This window comes from Dromiciops gliroides, chromosome 3 (genome assembly GCF_019393635.1).
Source record: "Dromiciops gliroides isolate mDroGli1 chromosome 3, mDroGli1.pri, whole genome shotgun sequence".
In the NCBI taxonomy this organism is placed as follows: Eukaryota; Metazoa; Chordata; class Mammalia; order Microbiotheria; family Microbiotheriidae; genus Dromiciops; species Dromiciops gliroides.
In genome coordinates this window covers 231,588,362-231,606,452 of record NC_057863.1, presented here as the reverse complement: position 1 = coordinate 231,606,452, position 18,091 = coordinate 231,588,362, and the positions used below count along the sequence as shown (strand labels likewise).

The following is an 18,091-nucleotide window of genomic DNA, read 5'->3' as shown; positions in this document are numbered from 1 at the left end:
GTTTAGGGAGTATAAGCAGCATGTCCATGGTTACCACACCTAGTAATTGCTGGAGGTGTTATTTGGAGTAAGATCATCCTGATGAGTTCAGCACTCCATCCAGTATACCATGATGCCTTTTTATGATCCTTGAAGTTTTTTCCCTTTCTGTGTAATGCAGAATATGGATACCAATCAGTGAAGAAGAAAAAACTTTACACAGCTCAACAGTAATGACATATATTTTATTTTCTGGGGAAAATAAAATGATTAGGAATATGGGATTATTCTTGTTACCTGGACTACAGAAATAAAATATGAAATACCTAACAGGATAAAGCATGTTTCTGGTTAACACCCTCACTGTTTATTAAACCATATTAGAATTAAATTCATAAGAATAATCTAAAATTTGTCAAAAAGATACCATATACCTAGATACCCTCTCCAGTTGTGGATTTACTTTCTTTTTTACTTCTCCTTCTCTCCTATCTCTGATGAAATAAACTTGGGAAGAGGAAGAATAGGCATATACGTTGCTACAAACTACTACTACAGATATTCATTGCTGCCTTCTCCTAGCATCCTCATCATTGAGGTGCACCTCTATCCCAAACCTGGTGATATTTGTCTTACAGGCCTCTTTCACAAGAAGTTTAGTACTTGGCTCACAATTCTTTTCTCTTACTTTTCATGTGCTTGGGAATTTGAATATACATGTTGATATCTTCTTAGAATACCTTGGCTTTCAAATTTATTGATCTCTTCACCTGTTAAAACCTGAAACTTCACTCTACCTTGATCACACAAGGATGTAGCTACCCACAAGTATTCTATCTCCATGATTCAGAACTTTGAATTATCTCAGACCATTGTCTTTCTATTTTCACCTCTGCCCCTGTACCTTAATCTTTTAGTCCATTCTTCATCATCACCACAGCCTTAAGTCATTTCAATTTTCTCTCCCTTTTCAGACTATTCCCCTATGCACTAACTTTACATTGTTTCCTTGGAAATCTTGACCCTATAGTTTATTAATTCACCTACTTTCTCCTCTTTACTCATGATCCGTTGAATGGTGCTGCAAAAAGTAGCATAATTGCTGATTATGTATATTATAAATTTGTTATTTAATCTCAACTAGTCTTTCTGGATTGTATAGCAATCTTTTCCCCTTCCTTTTATTCTTCCCTGATTCTGTTTCACACTCCTCACAGTGGCTATTCCAAATCTCCTCTTCTCTTTTCAAGCTACCTACAACACTCTCTCCTCCATACCTCATAGCAAAGAACCTCTTCATCTTTCACTGGGAAAATGATGTGAACGTTTATGAGCTATGTTTTCTCCCCAATTCTATGCCTCAAATACCTTCAATGTCATCATTCATTCCCTCCTACTTTTCTCTAGTTTTGGAGTACATGGTGCTTCTTTTCCATGACAAGGCCTAATTTTCTCCTTGTATATCTTTGATTGCAGTTGCTTTTGTCTCTTCCAGGAGCGTGCTCTCTGGCTCAATTAATCTTCAATCTCTCTTTATCCACTGGCTCTTTCCCCAATGCTTGCAAATATGTCCAAATATTCATGTTCAACAAATCTTCAGTTCACTATCAGTCCTTCAAAATCTATTCCAATATCTTTCATTCCTTTCATTGTCAAACTCATAGGGAAATTGTCTATACTTGTTATCTCTTTGCTTAAGAATTAGGATAGAGAAAATAGAAGCTAATGGCTTTCTGAGAAACCAAGACACAATAAGGCAAATCCAAATGAATAAAGAAAATAGAGGGCAATGTGAAATATTTTGTTGGAAAAATAAGTGACCTGGAAAATAGATCAAGGAGAGATAATTTGAAAATTATTGGACTACTTGAAAACCATGATCAAAACAAGAGGTTAGACATCATTTTCCAGGAAATCATCAGGGAAAATTACTCTGTTATTCTAGAAGCAGAAGGTAAAATAGAAATTCAAAGAATCCACTGATCACCTCCTGAAAGAGACACCCAAAAGGAAAACTTCCAGGAATATTATAGCCAAGTTCCAGTGATCCCAGGTCAAGGAGAAAATATTGCAAGCAGCCAGAAAGAAACAATTCAAGTATTTTGGAGCCACAGTCAGGATAACACAAGATCTAGCAGCTTCTACATTACAGAATCAGAGGGCATGGAATATGATATTCCAGAGTGCAAAGGAACTGGGATTACAACCAAGAATCACTTAATGATTAAGCCAACAAAACTGCATATAGTCTTTCCAGAGAAAAAATTGACTTCAATGAAAAAGAGGACTTTCAGGCATTTGTGATGAAAAGACCTGAGCTGAGTAGAAAATTTGACTTTCAAAGACAAGACCCTAGAGAAGCATAAAAAGATAAAAAGTAAAAAGAAATCATGAGGGACATATAGGCTTGCTAAGTACTTCATACACATTGTATCATTTGGTTCTCACAATAATTCCATTGGTATTAATTATACCCATTTTACTGAGGGAAAAGCTGAAATAGAGGTTGCCATGATCATGTGCCTCAAGTGGAAGATGAATTCAAGTCTTCTTTACTCCAAGTTCAGCATGGTATGCATTCTGTCAGACCATGTCTGAAAATTTTTGCCTTGATGAGGCAACTTTTGAAAACACAGGACTAGTACCATTAAAGTATGATGAACATTGCAGTAGGACTTTAGTGGTAGAGTTAGGTATTTGTGATAAAATCTTATAGCATCTTACCTAGTTTGGCTACTTATTACCTGAGTGATCACAAGCAAGTAACTTGACTTCCCTGACAGTCAGTTTCCTCATTGGTATAATGAAGGGGTAAGCCTAAATGACCTTTAATATTGCTTCCAAATATGATGCTATGATAGTGCTTTTGGAGAAATCCAGAAAAGGAAGTGGTAGAAAGCATAGTTTTTATGGGTTTTGTGTTTGTTTTAATTCTCTCACAAAAACCTTTAAGGTTGTAGGATAATTGGGAATGAAGAGACAAAAAGAAGCCACATTCTTACTGTTATAGAGTTGCAGAATGTAATCTGTTCTTATTAAATCATAAATTAAACCAGGAAGATGAGAATATTGCCTACAATTTTTCAAAGAAGTAATATTGCAGCAATTTACTAAATGATATCTCTGTCACCTCACAACATGACTACCCAGGGGCTCATATAGACAGAAACAATATAAGGTGGGTTTACTTAGGAATCTAGAGGGGGTAAAAACTCAGAGTAGCTAAGAGCTGCATCCAATGTGAGATATCTTTCCCTTCCCTAAATATTCCCAGTTTTGTACCTGGGACAAAATAAATTCTATTTGTATATTATGACTGCCAGTCACTTTTCTTTTCTTTTTATTTGTTTTAAATCATAAAATTATTTTACTATTTTCTAGTTACATGTAGAGATAGTTTTCAATATTTGTTTTCATAATATTTGTAGTTTCAAATTTTTCTCCCTGGGGCAGGTAGGTGGTGCAGTGGATAAAGCACTAGCCCTGGATACAGGAGGACCTGAGTTCAAATCTGAGCTCAGACACTTGACACTTACTAGCTGTGTGACCCTGGGCAAGTCACTTAACCTCATTGCCCCACAAAATAAACAAGCAAATGAATGAATGAATGAAGAAATGAATGAAAGAATGAATGAATAAATAATAAAGAAATAAACAAATACATGAAAATTAAATTTTTTTCTCTCTTCCTCCCCTCCCTCCCTCTCCCCATGACAGCAAGCAATCTGATATAGGTTATATATGTACAATCACATTAAACATATTTCTGCATTAGTCATGTTGTGAAAGAAGAATCAGTGTAAAAGGAGAAAACCTCAAAATGGAAAAAACAAACAAAAATAGTAATAATATGGTTCAATTCACATCTAGATGCCACAGTTCTTTTTTTTTCTGGATTTGGAGAGTATTTTCCATCATGAGTCCTTTGGAACTATCTTGGACCATTGTATTGCTGAGAAGAGTCAAGTCCATCAACTGTGATCAACACACAGTGTTGTTGATACTGTGTACAATGTTCTCCTGGTTCTGTTCAATTCACTCAGCATCAGTTCATATAAGTCCTTCCAGGTTTCTCTGAAATCTGCCTGCTCATCATTTCTTTTTTTGAAATAAAACTATTTTATTATTTTCCAGTTACATGTAGAGATAGTTTTCAACATTTGTTTTTATAAGATTTCCAATTTCAAATTTTTCTCCCTCCCTCCCCTCCCTCCCCCTCCCCAAGACAGCAGGTAATCTGATATAGGTTATATATGTACAATAACATTAAACATATTTCTGCATTAGTCATGTTATAAGAGAAGAATCAGAGCAAAAAGGAAAAACCTTAAAAAAAAGAAAAACAACAGCACCAAAACCAAAAGAAATAATATGGTTCAATCCACAGTTCTTTTTTTTTTTCTGGATTTGGAGAGCCTTTTCCATCATGAGCCCTTTGGAACTCTCTTGTACCATTGGATTGGTGAGAAGAATCTAGTCTATCACTGTTGAGCAACACATAATGTTGATGATACTGTGTACAGTGTTCTTCTGGTTCTGCTTGTCTCACTTATCATCATTTCATCCAAGTCCTTCCATGTTTCTCTGAACTCCTCTTGCTCATTGTTTCTTACCTGCTCATCATTTCTTACAGCACAATAGTATTCCATTATATTCATATACCACCCCTTGTTCAGCTATTCCCCAATTGATGGACATCCCCTCAATTTCCTATTCCTTGCCACCACACAAAGAGCTACTATAAATATTTTTGTACATGTGAATCCTTTTTGGTTTTCTGTGGTCTTCTTGGGATAAAGACCTAGCAGTGGTACCACTGGGCCAGTCCCATAGCCATTTAGGCATAGTTCTAAATTACTCTCCAGAATGGTTAGATCTGTTCACAGTTCCACCAACAATGCATCAGTGTTGCAATTTTTCCACAGCTTCTCCAACATTGATTATTTTCCCTTTTTGTCATATTAGTCAATCTGATAGGTTTCAGGTGGTACCTCAGAGTTGTTTTAATTTGCATTTCTCTACCAGTCATTTTTCTTTCTACATACTTCACTGTCTTTAAGAATGAAAGTAAGATGAAAAATTCCTAGTCTTCATTATATTAAACAGTGTTGAGAGGACTGATGAAAAATCTATAAATAATATCTTCCAGGAGAAAATATTATGTGTGGATGATCCCATCAAAAATAGTAAATTATACTCCAGGCTTGAATCAAGTAGGTACCACTGATTTTCTTGCCTTGCATTGTTTTGCCTTGCCTTTACTTCCCTTCTTCCATTCCCTTTGTAAGGGGATAAAATTCTAGCTATACTATCTAAAATCTAATGAGTGGTCACAAATAAATTATAAGCTTTAGCAAGAGTATTTAAGTGTTTAAACATTTATTAAAGAGTATTAGGATCAGAGAGAAAAGTAAATATTTAAGTATTTCTAAGAGACCCCATCATCCAACCCACCATGGCAAGGTCAGGAACCAAAAGAGGAAAAAGCCCTCTGCCAGTGTCCACTTCCTACTTTGTGTCCTTCTCCCAGAAATGGGAGGCTCCTCAAGTTGATTGGCTGGTAGCCTTGATAGACAGTACCCACAAGCAAACATCACTTCCTGACAACAAGAACCTTGACCACATGGCTTTCCCTCAGACGCCTTCTCCTCATGGCGGAGCTTTCCTACAGTTGCTCTCCAGGAGGTGGCATCATTCCAATTGTTACAGTCCCCCCTTTGTTTCTTCAAGAAACATGGGGTGTTTCCTTGATGAAACAGTCAAAAATAACGTGCTAACAAACAATATGTTAATAACAATATAGAAAAGGGAGAAAGGGGAAATTTTATCACTGGACTGCAGAGGGAAGGCCTCTGCAGAGAATACATGTTACAAATGGTGTATATAATAACAGGAAGGAAAAAGAAAAACAACAAAACCAAACTGTTCATTTAAAGTCTTTGAAGGTCTTTTCTCAGATGATTCTTGGCATGTCCTCTTGGTGTAGTCATGGAATGGAAGTCTTTTCAGGGGTTGATGTATGGATGCTAGTAATCAGCCAGGAAAATTTCCTACAAAATTGAGCTTAACACAACTTTAAAATAGCTTTGTAAATAATCAAATCAAACAATGGAAGTTCTTAAAAACATGTCTAAGGGAATTCAGAATCTTAGTTGTTAATAAAACAAAAATTGAAAGATTCTCTAAAACTTAATATTACTATAGTCCCCCCCACCCCTTGTGGAGGGTAAACTGAGAAGACAATTGCTACAATATTAATTTTTAAAAATAATTTTTATCTTTGTTTCATCACTTTTTGCATCATCTGCCTAATTATACTCATGCCATTATGAGAAATTTTAAAATCTAATATAATTGGTAACAGATGGCAAGACCAAATTCAACATTGTATTTGTCATGACACCTGAGATAATTATGGGGGTTACCATAAAAGAACAGAGAAATGATGGGATATGAGCATTCCCTCATTTGAGCAATAAATATATACTGCCCATGCAGTATGCCAGACTTAAAATGGGTGGATGGGATATATGTTCATGCCACCAAACATATTGGAGGAAACTGAGTCAGACTTAATCAGATCCATGGGATTAAGATGTCCATGGCATCAGGCATATAGAAGGGGGCATAGAAGCCAGGTATAGAATGAGGTCGGTGGGATAAAACTTCCAGCCATCTGTACAATATTGTGGGTAAAAAATTAAACCAAGAGAAACCAACCTCAACATTTGTCAAAAGCTGTTCCCTCAGCCGTACCTTGACTTCATGCATGTCTCCCCTCAAGTGACAGTTCAATGTCTGCTCATGCATGTATTCCTCTTGTGATTGGATGGCATCTTGGCCAACTGGCATCTGATAACTCAGAATGAAGAAAATTAATGTCTTAAATGATAAGTTCCTATAATCCAAGTCTCATATGGATTTAAAAATTGAGGATCATAAATGATCACAAAAAATGTGAATGTACCTTAACTCAGACTATAATATACAATTATGCAACAATTTCAAATAATACCTTTTTTATACTAAGTATACAATTACTTTTGTGAAAAATCAGAACATATTTAAATACAAGTTAAAACACAACATAATCTTAATACTTTTCTTCAAAAAAAGAAAACTTTTACAAATGTTCCCCTGTTTTTAAAAATATGCTTATCAAAAATAATACTTCTAGAATCAATTTACACTTGCCATGGCAACCAATTTGCTAGGGAAATGTTTTATAGAGTTCAATCAAATAATTGGTTGAGAGAAAAAAATAACAAAAACAGAAAACTCAGAATATGGGGGCACAATACTCCCAGAATTAACATTGTATTATGAAATCAAAACCATCTTACATTGTTTCGAAATTAGATAGATGAATGAATAGAATAAAATACACATGGAAGAATAAAAGACAATGAAATTCAAACTAGGGAAGTCAAAGAAATGTAAATATTAAACATTAAATGAACATGAAGTTAACATTAATAAGAGTATTACAAAATATAAACTTGATCACATGACTATAAAAAGCTTTTACAAATATTCTTTTTTGTAAACTAAGTATAAAACACAATCTTAAGAGCATGAAAATCTCTATGAAAATAAACCCATACTGTTAATTTCAAAATGTAGATGTAATGGCATAGAAATCCTATGTAACCTCTAAACAGACATTATTTCTCTGAGTGAATTTAGAACACTTTTTATTCCTATATCTAAAATCCCCAATACTCATATTAATACCTTGCTGCTTACTTCTACATTTCTGTAAAATATGTACCCTTCCATGGCAAAAGAAGCAGACTCTTGAAATATGATGATGAGGCTTGTCTTGTATATCTGTATTCAGCTTTGGTGTCTCTTGGTTTTTTACTCCTTTATATTGTCTGTCGGTCTTTTCATAATACAAATGCTTTATAAGGTTACTAATTAAAGACAAAAGCAGATTAACAAAATTATGAACAAAATGAGCATATCTTGGATTTAAAGAGTTTTCTAAGCTTGGTTTGGGAGAACCACAGCAAGTTGAGTCAGAATCACAGCCAGGCTTGGAAAGGGCTGCGCCTGACTGCTCTGGTAACTGAGTAGAAGCTGCAAATGTTGGTAGAGAAAGCTGCAGAGAAAGCTGTGCATGCTCAATCTCAGGATCTGAGGAGAGCAGATTAGATCTCTGGACTTCCCTGACAGGAGAATCAAGGGGCTTGGCCATGGGAAGAGTAGGAGGTGGCACCAGAGGAGGGGGAAAAGGTGGGGTCCCAAGAAGAGGGGAAGGGCAATTTGAATCAGGCTTGGTTTCAAATTTAAGCCTGGGTTTCCATTCCCCAGCTTCTAGGGGATTAAAGGCTTCTAGAGGCTAGGTCTCTGCCTCCAGGAATGCAAAATTAGAACAACAATTAGTGTTAGAATTTGGAAAAGCTGCAGGAGTCAGAAGTTTCTCTGAAAAGGCATGGTTGAGAGAGGGGGGAATATTTGTATCCCCTTGTGTGAGCACCTTGCTGGCTCTTCTAACAAAAATAAAAATAGAAAATCCACAAAAACAAAGCATTAACATGATCTTATCCCCCATGTGTCTGGTTAAACAGACTAAAATCAGGAACAGGGTACTTAGGGAGTTTAAAAGATCCATTTGAAAATTTAAAGCAAAAACAGCCAATACTTAGCAGTACTTTCCAATTTAAGGGGACAGGGTAGGGGAAATCTTACCCAACTGGAAGACCAGAAGGCAGAGATTCAGCTTTCCTCTTCATGGTCAGCCATCTGTAAGGGGCTAAAATTCTAGCTATACTATCTAAAATCTAATGAGTGGTCGCCAATAAATTATAAGCTTTAGCAAGAGTATTTAAGTGTTTAAGTATTTATTAATCAGTACCCACGAGCAAACGTCACTTCCTGACACCAAGGACCTTGACCACATGGCTTACCCTCAGATGCCTTCCCCTTATGGTGGAGCTTTCCTACAGTTGCTCTCCAGCAGGTGGCGTCATTCCAATTGTTATACCTTCATGCTCTATTCTTCCTTATTCTATTTCTTTCTTTCTTTCATTACTCCTTCCTTCCCTCCCTCCCTCCTTCCTTCCTTCCTTCCTTCCTTCCTTCCTTCCTTCCTTCCTTCCTTCCTCCCTCCCTCCCTTCTTTCCTTTCTCCCTTCCTTTCTTCCTTCCTTCCTTTCTCCCTTCCTTCCTTCCTTCCTTCCTTCCTTCCTTCCTTCCTTCCTTCCTTCCTTCCTTCCTTCCTTCCTTCCTTCCTTTCTCCCTTCCTTCCTTCCTTCCTTCCTTCCTTCCTTCCTTCCTTCCTTCCTTCCTTCCTTCTTTCCTTCCTTCCTTCCACCCTCTCTCCCTCCCTCCCTTCCTTCCTTCTTCCCTTCCTTCCTTCCATCCTTTTTTCTTATTGGTAAGGCCAAGCAATCACTAGGTACTATATTAATTCTTGCATAAGGTGAGGAAAGAAACTTATTTATGGTGGGTTTTTTTTGGGGGGGGGGGCTGGTATCCCAGCCTATGCTTAATGCTTTATTTTAATTTTTTAATTAAGAGGGCCAATTATTTAATTTAGCCTTTTAGGGTTCTAGCCTTGTTTTTGCATATACCTTTGGTTACAACTATGTTTCTATCCTCGAGAGTATGGAAAGAATTTATCTTATTATCTCTAGTGCCTGTCACAGAGGATGGTACACAGTAGGGGTCAAATAAATATCTTTCAATTTTTGATTCTTTGCTTTTATAGCATTTATGCCACTAACATCTTAGGAAAATACAGGAAATCAGCCACATATAAGCAAGTCTCACTAAGCCATGAGACAATAATAGCACAAAGCACACCCTGGTAATTATCACATTAGCTCATATTATATTTTAATCATCATAACCTTTTAAATACTGATGTTAAGCTGTTAATGCCACTTTCTCATCTTGAGCAGATTGATGCTTATCCAGTGTAAATTTATCTATGAGACGACTCATTTCCGGATTACGAACTTTAATATCAGTATATGAGTGAATTCTATGTTCAACTTTAAGCACTATTGTCCCTCTGACTTGAATGTACTTCTTTTTTGAAATGTGCAAGCTGTTGATTTCCATTAGCAGTTGTCATGATTATTTTGTGCTCTTAAAATTTGATTTTAGTTCATTAATGTGGGTGTCCTAGACATTTTTTCACTCTGAATTCTTCAATTACTGAAAGCCTCATGAGGAGCAGTCTTAGTGAGACATTCATTCCATATCAGGGGCTCTTATCCTTGCGTGTGTGTGTGTGTGTGTGTGTCTATGTGACATAGACCCTTTTGACAACCTGGTGAAGCCTAACTCTTCACATAATAATGCTTTTAAATACATAAAATAAAACACATAAAATGACAAAGAAAACCAATCATACAGAAATAGTTAAATTTTTTTTCTTTAAAAAATATGTTTGTAGACTCCAGCTTACATCTCTGTTAGATTTTAAGATCCTATTCATTTGTCAGGGTTTTCCAAATGTTACTTTTATTGTTATTAATTACAATTTATCTGTGAGCTAAAATTGATCACATTATGGAGTATTATTTGATAACTAAATCTTTGTTCATTTCAAGTTCTTTCTGTAACTGTGGAGCAATTGACTTAAATACCACTGATTGTACTTAATTTTGAAGAAGAGTCCATTGAAGTTTTTGTTTTTTTCTTTTGGGGAGGCAGTGGGGATTAAGTGACTTACCCAGGGTCACAAAGGTAGTAAGTGTTAAGTGTCTGAGGCCGGCTTTTGAACTTGGGTCTTCCTGAATGAATCCAGGGCCAGTGCTCTATCCACTGCACCACCAGCAGTCCCCATTGAAGTTTAAGGGGGAAGATTTTGTGCTAAATTTTGTGATTCTAAAGAAGTCAATTTGAGCCCAAACATCTAGCTTACAAATCAATTTTCATTTTTGCCCATGAAAAACTAAGGTGAGCAGATAGGGAGTCACACAATTCTTTGAGGGAAAAGAGTGAATGTTGAATAATTTGAAATGTATAAAGTTTATAGTGAAAGTATGCTGACTGGCAGCAGTCATATTTATAAAGGATATCTATTAAAGTTTTACTTCCATGTAGAGCAGAGGTGACTCTGGGTATCAAAGGTAATAGTAATAGAATGAGGTTCTGAAGAGTCTTGCAGACTGAAAAAGCTTTTGGCATATGCTTGATTATTTGTTTTCTATCTGTAATCTGACAACCAGTCTAACATTTCAGAGAAGCTTATTAACAGATTAGTCACAGGATAATGATTTTTGAGAGGTCAAGTAACTATTATACACTACATAATAATTTACAGATATTCTGATGTGTGTTCTTTGAAATCTTGCCTTCTACATATCTATTTAAAAGTTCATACATTATAAGCTATCCATTCTCCTTGGCTGCCACCAAAAATATAGTTTCTTTTGAGATTACAATTAAATTTATGAACCATTACACCCAAAAGAAAAGAAAATGTTCCCCTAAATGGCAAGGGATTTCAATAATATTTCTGTTTGAAAGTGGCAGCTCACTTGTCCCACCTCCTTTGTTTTTCTTCACACCTCCTTTCATATAACACAGCCTCTGATCCCTGCTGAAGTTTACTGACTGTTCTTATGAACCCTGGAAAGAAGAGATGGAGGAAATGAGGGAAGAGGAGGAAAAGAAGAGAAGGAAGAATCTGAGGGCTTTGGTAATGTTTCTGGAGGATTTACCAACCAGGAACCCTTCTTTTTTCCTGCTAATTTATGTAACCAGTATTCATGATTCTTCTCAGTAAGTTGTTGCCAAGTTCTATTAATTCTGCTTCTTAATATCTCATATAATTTCTCTCCTCTGACCCTGCTACCATCCTAGTTCAGGCCTTCCTTCATCACTTCACATCTAGTGTATTGCAATAGTTTTTTGGTTGTTTCCTCTGCCTCAAGTTTCTGCCCACTACAGTCCACCCACCCTCTAGCTATCAAAATGATATACCTAGAGCATAGGTCTGACCATGTCAACCCCTGACTATGTCATCCTCCCCCTAATCCAATGGCTTTCTTTTACCTCTGAGATCAAATATAAAAAATCTGTTTGGCATTCAAAGCTTTTCATAAGGTGGCACCTTCCTAACTTTCCTATCTCTTTACACCTTACATACCTCCCATGTATTCTGTGATCCAGTAACACTGGACTCCTTGTTGTTTTTCTCCCAAAACTATATTTCGTAATTGCATATTTTCACTGGCTGTACTACACGTGTAGAATTCTCTCTTTCATCTGATCTTCCCAACTTTACTGGCTTCCTTCAAGTCCCAGCTAAAACTCTACCTTCTACAAGAAGTCTTTCCCAATCCCCCTGAATGTGAGTGCATTCTCTCAATTCATTTTTTTCCTCCTTATTTTGTATATATTTTGTTTGTTCCATTAAACTGTGAGGTCTTTGACTACAGTGATTGCTTTTAGCTTTTCTTTGTATCCCCAGGGCTTAGGACAGTACTTGGTACATAGTAGGTCCTTAATAAATGCTTGTTGACTTGACTTTTTGAGTTGACAAAGTATATTGTGCTTTCAGCACAAAAGGTCAGATATGTGAGTTGCCCTTGGCAGATGAAGTCACACAGGGTAAGGATCATCTCCTTGAACTGGTCTGTATGTTGGTCTTTCTTCCACTGAGACATCCAGAACCCCAGAGCTTGATGTCCTTAAAGATGAATGAGCTCACTGAGGCTGTGACTGGCTACTTGGCCAACCCTATGTAGGTCACCATGGTGTTGCCACGCCCCAGGTGTTGAATCAGCTCCATGGAACTCTTCCCACCAACACAATTGAGTGCAATGTGAGGACGAGGAAAGTTCTTGAAGAGTTCTTTCATCTCTGGGTTTCTCATTGCATCCTCTATACACGTGCTCAGCCCCCAGAACCTTCAGTTGGTCTGTCGGCTTCTGGAGGTCTTTACTGTCTCCTACCACATTGATGGTTCTCAGGCTCAAGGCTGCAGCAATCTGAACGACTGCTTGCCCCACTCCACCGTTGGCTGCGTTCTGGATGAGAGAGTCTCCTGGTCTTAGCTACTTGAAGTCTGACAGCATCCTGTACACAGTGCAGGAGTTTATGCTCAGGGTGGCTGCACAAAGAAGGGGGATGTCGCTTGGGCCCCCCACCAGGGTTTCTTCATTGATTACAGCTTCAGTCAACAAGGTACCTAGAGTGGCATCAGCCGGGATCACCCAGTCCCCAGGCTTTAGTTCTGTCACCGCACTGCCCACTTCTAAAATCTGGCCCACCCCTTCATTGCCTCCAAGGGCAGGCAGCTTGGGAATGATGCTGTACATCCCTTGGATCATGTTTATGTCAGCTGCATTGATAGGGGCCACTAGCATCTTCATCTGGATGTTGGATTTGCCCAGAGGCTTTAGCTCCAGATTCTTCAGTTCGATGACCTTTAATGGTGTGAGTACATAGAAAGAAACAGATTCAAGATATTTCTTCTGGTAGTACTGAAGCTCTAGCCATTAAAACACAAACTAGCTCACTGATTGGGAGTCTCTAAAGGAAATTGTGGGAGACAAAATGCATCAAGCTACCTACCGAGACAAAGGTCTATAAAGCTGTTGTACTGTTTTCATTCTTGTATGCCTCTGAAACCTGGACAGTCTATCAGAGCCTAGCCAGGAAACTGAATGACTTCTATTTAAATTGTCTTAGGAAGATTCTGAAGATCACCTGGTAAGTTAAGATACCAGATGCTGAGATTCTTTATAGAATTGAACTGTCAATTGTTCATGTGAACTATTTGTGTCTGACCTGTGACAAAGACATCTTATCTCATATTGGTCTGATCAGCCACATTTGGACACACTGTACCTTGACATTGACATAGTCATGTCATTTTGGTTCTCTTCATGCACAAAAACCATCAACAACCAACTGAAGGGATTTTTTTTTTCAGTAAGGCAATTGGGGTTAAGTGACTTGCCCAGGGTCACACAGCTAGTAAGTGTTAAATGTCTGAGGCCGGATTTGAACTCAGGTACTCCTGACTCCAGGGCCGGTGCTTTATCCACTGCGCCACCTAGCTGCCCCCTAACTGAAGGGATTTGACAGCTGATTAGATAGAGTAACAGAGAGTGGAAAATAAAGGACAACTCTGAGGTTGTGAATCTAGGTATCTAATCTAGGTTGTTAATCTCTGTATCCACAGGTTTGAAGTGGTGCTTTATAATTGATCAACCAATCAACAAACATATATTAAATGGTCTAGGCATGAGCATGCAAAGTGTGTGTGTGTGTGTGTGTGTGTGTGTGTGTGTGTGTGCTTGAAGTAAATGAAAGGCTACATATAGAAGGAAGATTTGGAGATGAGTTCTGGAAACAGCTAGGGTTTTTGAGAGACTAGGGAATGTATTTCCAGCATGGAGCAAAGTCTGAGCAAAGAGTTAGATAAGAAATTAAGAAATGTTTGATGTGTTAAACTGAAGGATAGATTGTGATATGAGTGTGAACATAGTACTGCCTTAAGACTGAGGAATGACTTCCAATACCATTCCACAAGAGTCACTTGTGATTTTTTTTTTTTTTTTGCTGAAAGAGTATTCTATAACCTTGGGCCTCTACCAAAGAAAAATAGAGTTTGGAGGCCCTTTATTTATAAAAAGTTGTAGGGGCAGAAGAGGAGGGACTTATAATGATGTTAAAAATAAAGATTGCTAATGAAACTTTCAAAAATACACAGAGAAGAAGGGCATACTGATCTTATCATGTTAAATTCAATGTGTAGTTAATTTAAAAAAAACCAAGTGATACATGGTTAATTAACAATTTCATATCCCATCCTCTTTATATAATGATATGTGTATGATATTTTCATGTTTGTTGATGACCATCAAGTTCATAATATAGAATTTATATGAAAATAAAAAATAAAAATATAACTTCATACTGCTTAGTAAAGTTGGGAATTTGGTACATCAAGTGCAAAATATAAATAGATTTATATAGGGTCTGGATAATAATATCTTATGTTTCTATAGCACTTAATGGCTTACAAAGAGTCAAATTCTTTTTGTTCTTTCATTTGAGCCGCCAAAGTCAACAAGTCATGTCACCAGCATTTATTAAGTGCCTGCTACATGTCAGGGACTATGTGAAGTGCTGTGAATATGAATTGAAAAAAAAATGTACCTGCCTTTCAATCTCCTCAATATAATGGAAGAGACAACAGGTAAACAACTTTATATAGTGCAGGATATACTGGAGATAATCTTTCAGAAGGTCGGGTTTTAGCCAAGACTTTAAGGAAGCTAGGGAAGCTAGGGGATAGACATGAGGAAGGAGTGCATTCTAGGCATTAGAGACAATCTGTGAAAAGGGAGAGATTTGGAAAAATGGAATGTTTTGGGAAAGATATAGCAAGGAAGTCAGTGTCACTGGCTTTAAGAATACCTAGAAAGGGGTAAAATGTTAGAATTCTGAAAAGGTAAGAGGGGGTCATCTTATAAAAGGCATAAAAGTCAAACAGAGCATCCTATAGGTAAGACCATTATTTTAATTATAGATAATGAAATTGAGCTGAGGTCAAGTGTCCAGGAAGTTGTATATCTGAAATTATAAACCATGTGTACCATTGAGCCTCCCTAGATTAATTTATGAATGACTTATTTATAACTAAGGACAATTAGAAATTTGTGGATGATGAGCAACTAAATTTTTGAAATTAGTAGTTACTAGTGAAAATGCTGTCCTTGGTGCCATTCTGGGATAAGTATTGGGATGGATATATTCATGAGCTTAATACAGAAATTCTAACTGTTAATCAGCTAAACTAAGTCAAGAAACATTTATTAAATGCTTATTATGTGTCAGGTACTGTGTTAAGTACTAGGAATACAAATACATGGGAAAAAGGAGACAGTCTCTACCCTCAAGGAGGTTACCCTGTAATGTGGTAATAGGGGAAGATATCCCATTAAAGAAAATTCAAAAAGTTTTGGGAGAAGAGATGACAACCCAGGTGGAGAAAGAGGTCTTGCTAAACCATTCAAGCTTTTGATTTTCTTTCTTTTTCTCCTTTCCTATTATATTGATTATACATGAGTCAGCTATCCAAGATTCAATAAACTTGAGAGTTAAGGTTAAATTACATAAACTTTCATGAATGACAGAAAACATTGAATTTGCTGGTCAAAATGTCAGTTAACTAAATAAAACAGGACAATCAAACTACACATACATGCACACACAGAAAGAAAAGGTAAGAGGTCAAGCTTTTAGGACTAAAACATAATTTTCATAATAAAATTGTATGTGATTATGGATGAACTTTTATGGTCTGTAATTTAGGATTTTTGACTGAGAGGTAATAATTCATTGAAAGTTTATGAAAATAAAGAAATTGTGGCTTTAAAAAGGTAATAATAAGCATACTAGAATCTTTGTCTTCCAAATTACTAATAATATGACTGCTAATTCCTCCTGATTAAGTTCAATGACACATACATGTACTTAAGTTTTGAAGATCAGGTGGCAAACTATCTTGGTAAGCTTTCCTACAATTTCTGTCTCCCATATAGATTTTCTCTTTGCTGTCCCAGAAAATAATTATATTAAAAGGGTTCAAGAAGAAGGAATGTGAAAGCCCAGAGACTTACATATTACACAAAAAACCTATACCTTTTTGTCATCAACACTTTTTCAAGAAAAGAATTGGTAGACAGTAGGTGTACCAAGTGACTGCCAAAATGATATTTTTTAAAGTATTTTATTATTTTCCAGTTACATATAAGAATAGTTTTCAACATTTGCTTTCACAGGATTTTTAGTTCCAATTTTTTTCTCCAACCCTCCCTTCCCTCCCTCCTCCTCAAGATGGAAGGCAGTCTGATATAGGTTGTATATGTACAATCACATTAAACATATTGCTACATTAGTCATCTTGTAAAAGAAGAATCAGAGTACAAGGGAAGAAAACTCAAAAAAGAAGGAAAAAAACAGTCAAAAAGTAGAAACAGTGTGCTTCAATCTGCATTCATAATTCACAGTTGTTTTTTCTGGATGTTGAGAACATTTACTATCATGACTTATTTGAAACTGTTTTGTATTATTGCACTGCTGAGAAGAGCCAAGTCTATCCCCATTGTTCATCACACAATGTTGCTGTTACTGTGTACAATGTTCTCCTGGTTCTGCTCCTCTCAGTCAGCATCAGTTCATGTGAGTCCTTCCAGGTTTCTCTGAACTCCTTCTGCTCATTGTTTCTTACAGCACAATACTATTCCATTACATTCATATACCACCCCTTGTTCAGCCATTCCCCAATTGATGGGCATCCCCTCAATTTCCAATTCTTTGCCACCATAAAGAGAGCTACTATAAATATTTTTGTACATGTGGGTCCTTTTCACTTTTCTGTGGTCCCTTTGGGATACAGACCTGGCAGTGGTACCATTGGGTCTAAAGGTATGAACAGTCCCATAGCCCTTTGGGCTTAGTTCTGAATTGCTTCCCAGAATAGTTGGATCAGTTCACAGCTCCATGAACAATTTATTAGTGTTCCAATTTTTCCACAGCTTCTCCAACATTTATTATTTTCCTTTTTTGTCATATTAGCCAATCTGATAGGTGTCAGGTGATACCTCAGAGTTGTTATAATTTTCATTTCACTAATCAATAGTGATTTAGAGCATTTTTTCATATGGCAATAGATAGCTTTGACTTCTTCCTCAGAAAACTGCCTGTTCATATCCATTGACCATTTCTCAATTAGGGAATGACTTGGATTCTTATAAATTTGATTTGCCTCCTGATATATTTTAGAAATTAGGCCTTTATCAGAAATTCTGGCTCTAAAAATTGTTTCCCAGTTTTCTGCCTCCCTTCTAATTTTGGCTACATTGCATCTATTTGTACAAAACCTTTTAAATTTAATGTAATCAAAGGCTTCCATCTTGCATTGTGTAATATTCTCTATCTCTTGTTTGGATATAAATTGTTTTCTTCTCCATAGATCTGAGAGGTAAACTATTCCTTCCTCTAGCAATTTATCTACGGTATCACCCTTTATGTCTAAATCTTGAACCCATTTTGACCTTATTTTTGTATAAAGTGTAAGATGCTGGTCTATGCCTTGTTTATGCCATACTATCTTCCAGTTTTCCCAGTAGTTT

General features: G+C 36.6%; 1 pseudogene; it reads right to left on the bottom strand.

Annotated features, from left to right (window-relative positions):
• The window catches only part of LOC122747387, a 90,195-nt pseudogene extending 72,822 nt beyond the window's left edge, over positions 1-17,373 (bottom strand).
• Positions 17,374-18,091: the final 718 nt, after the last annotated feature.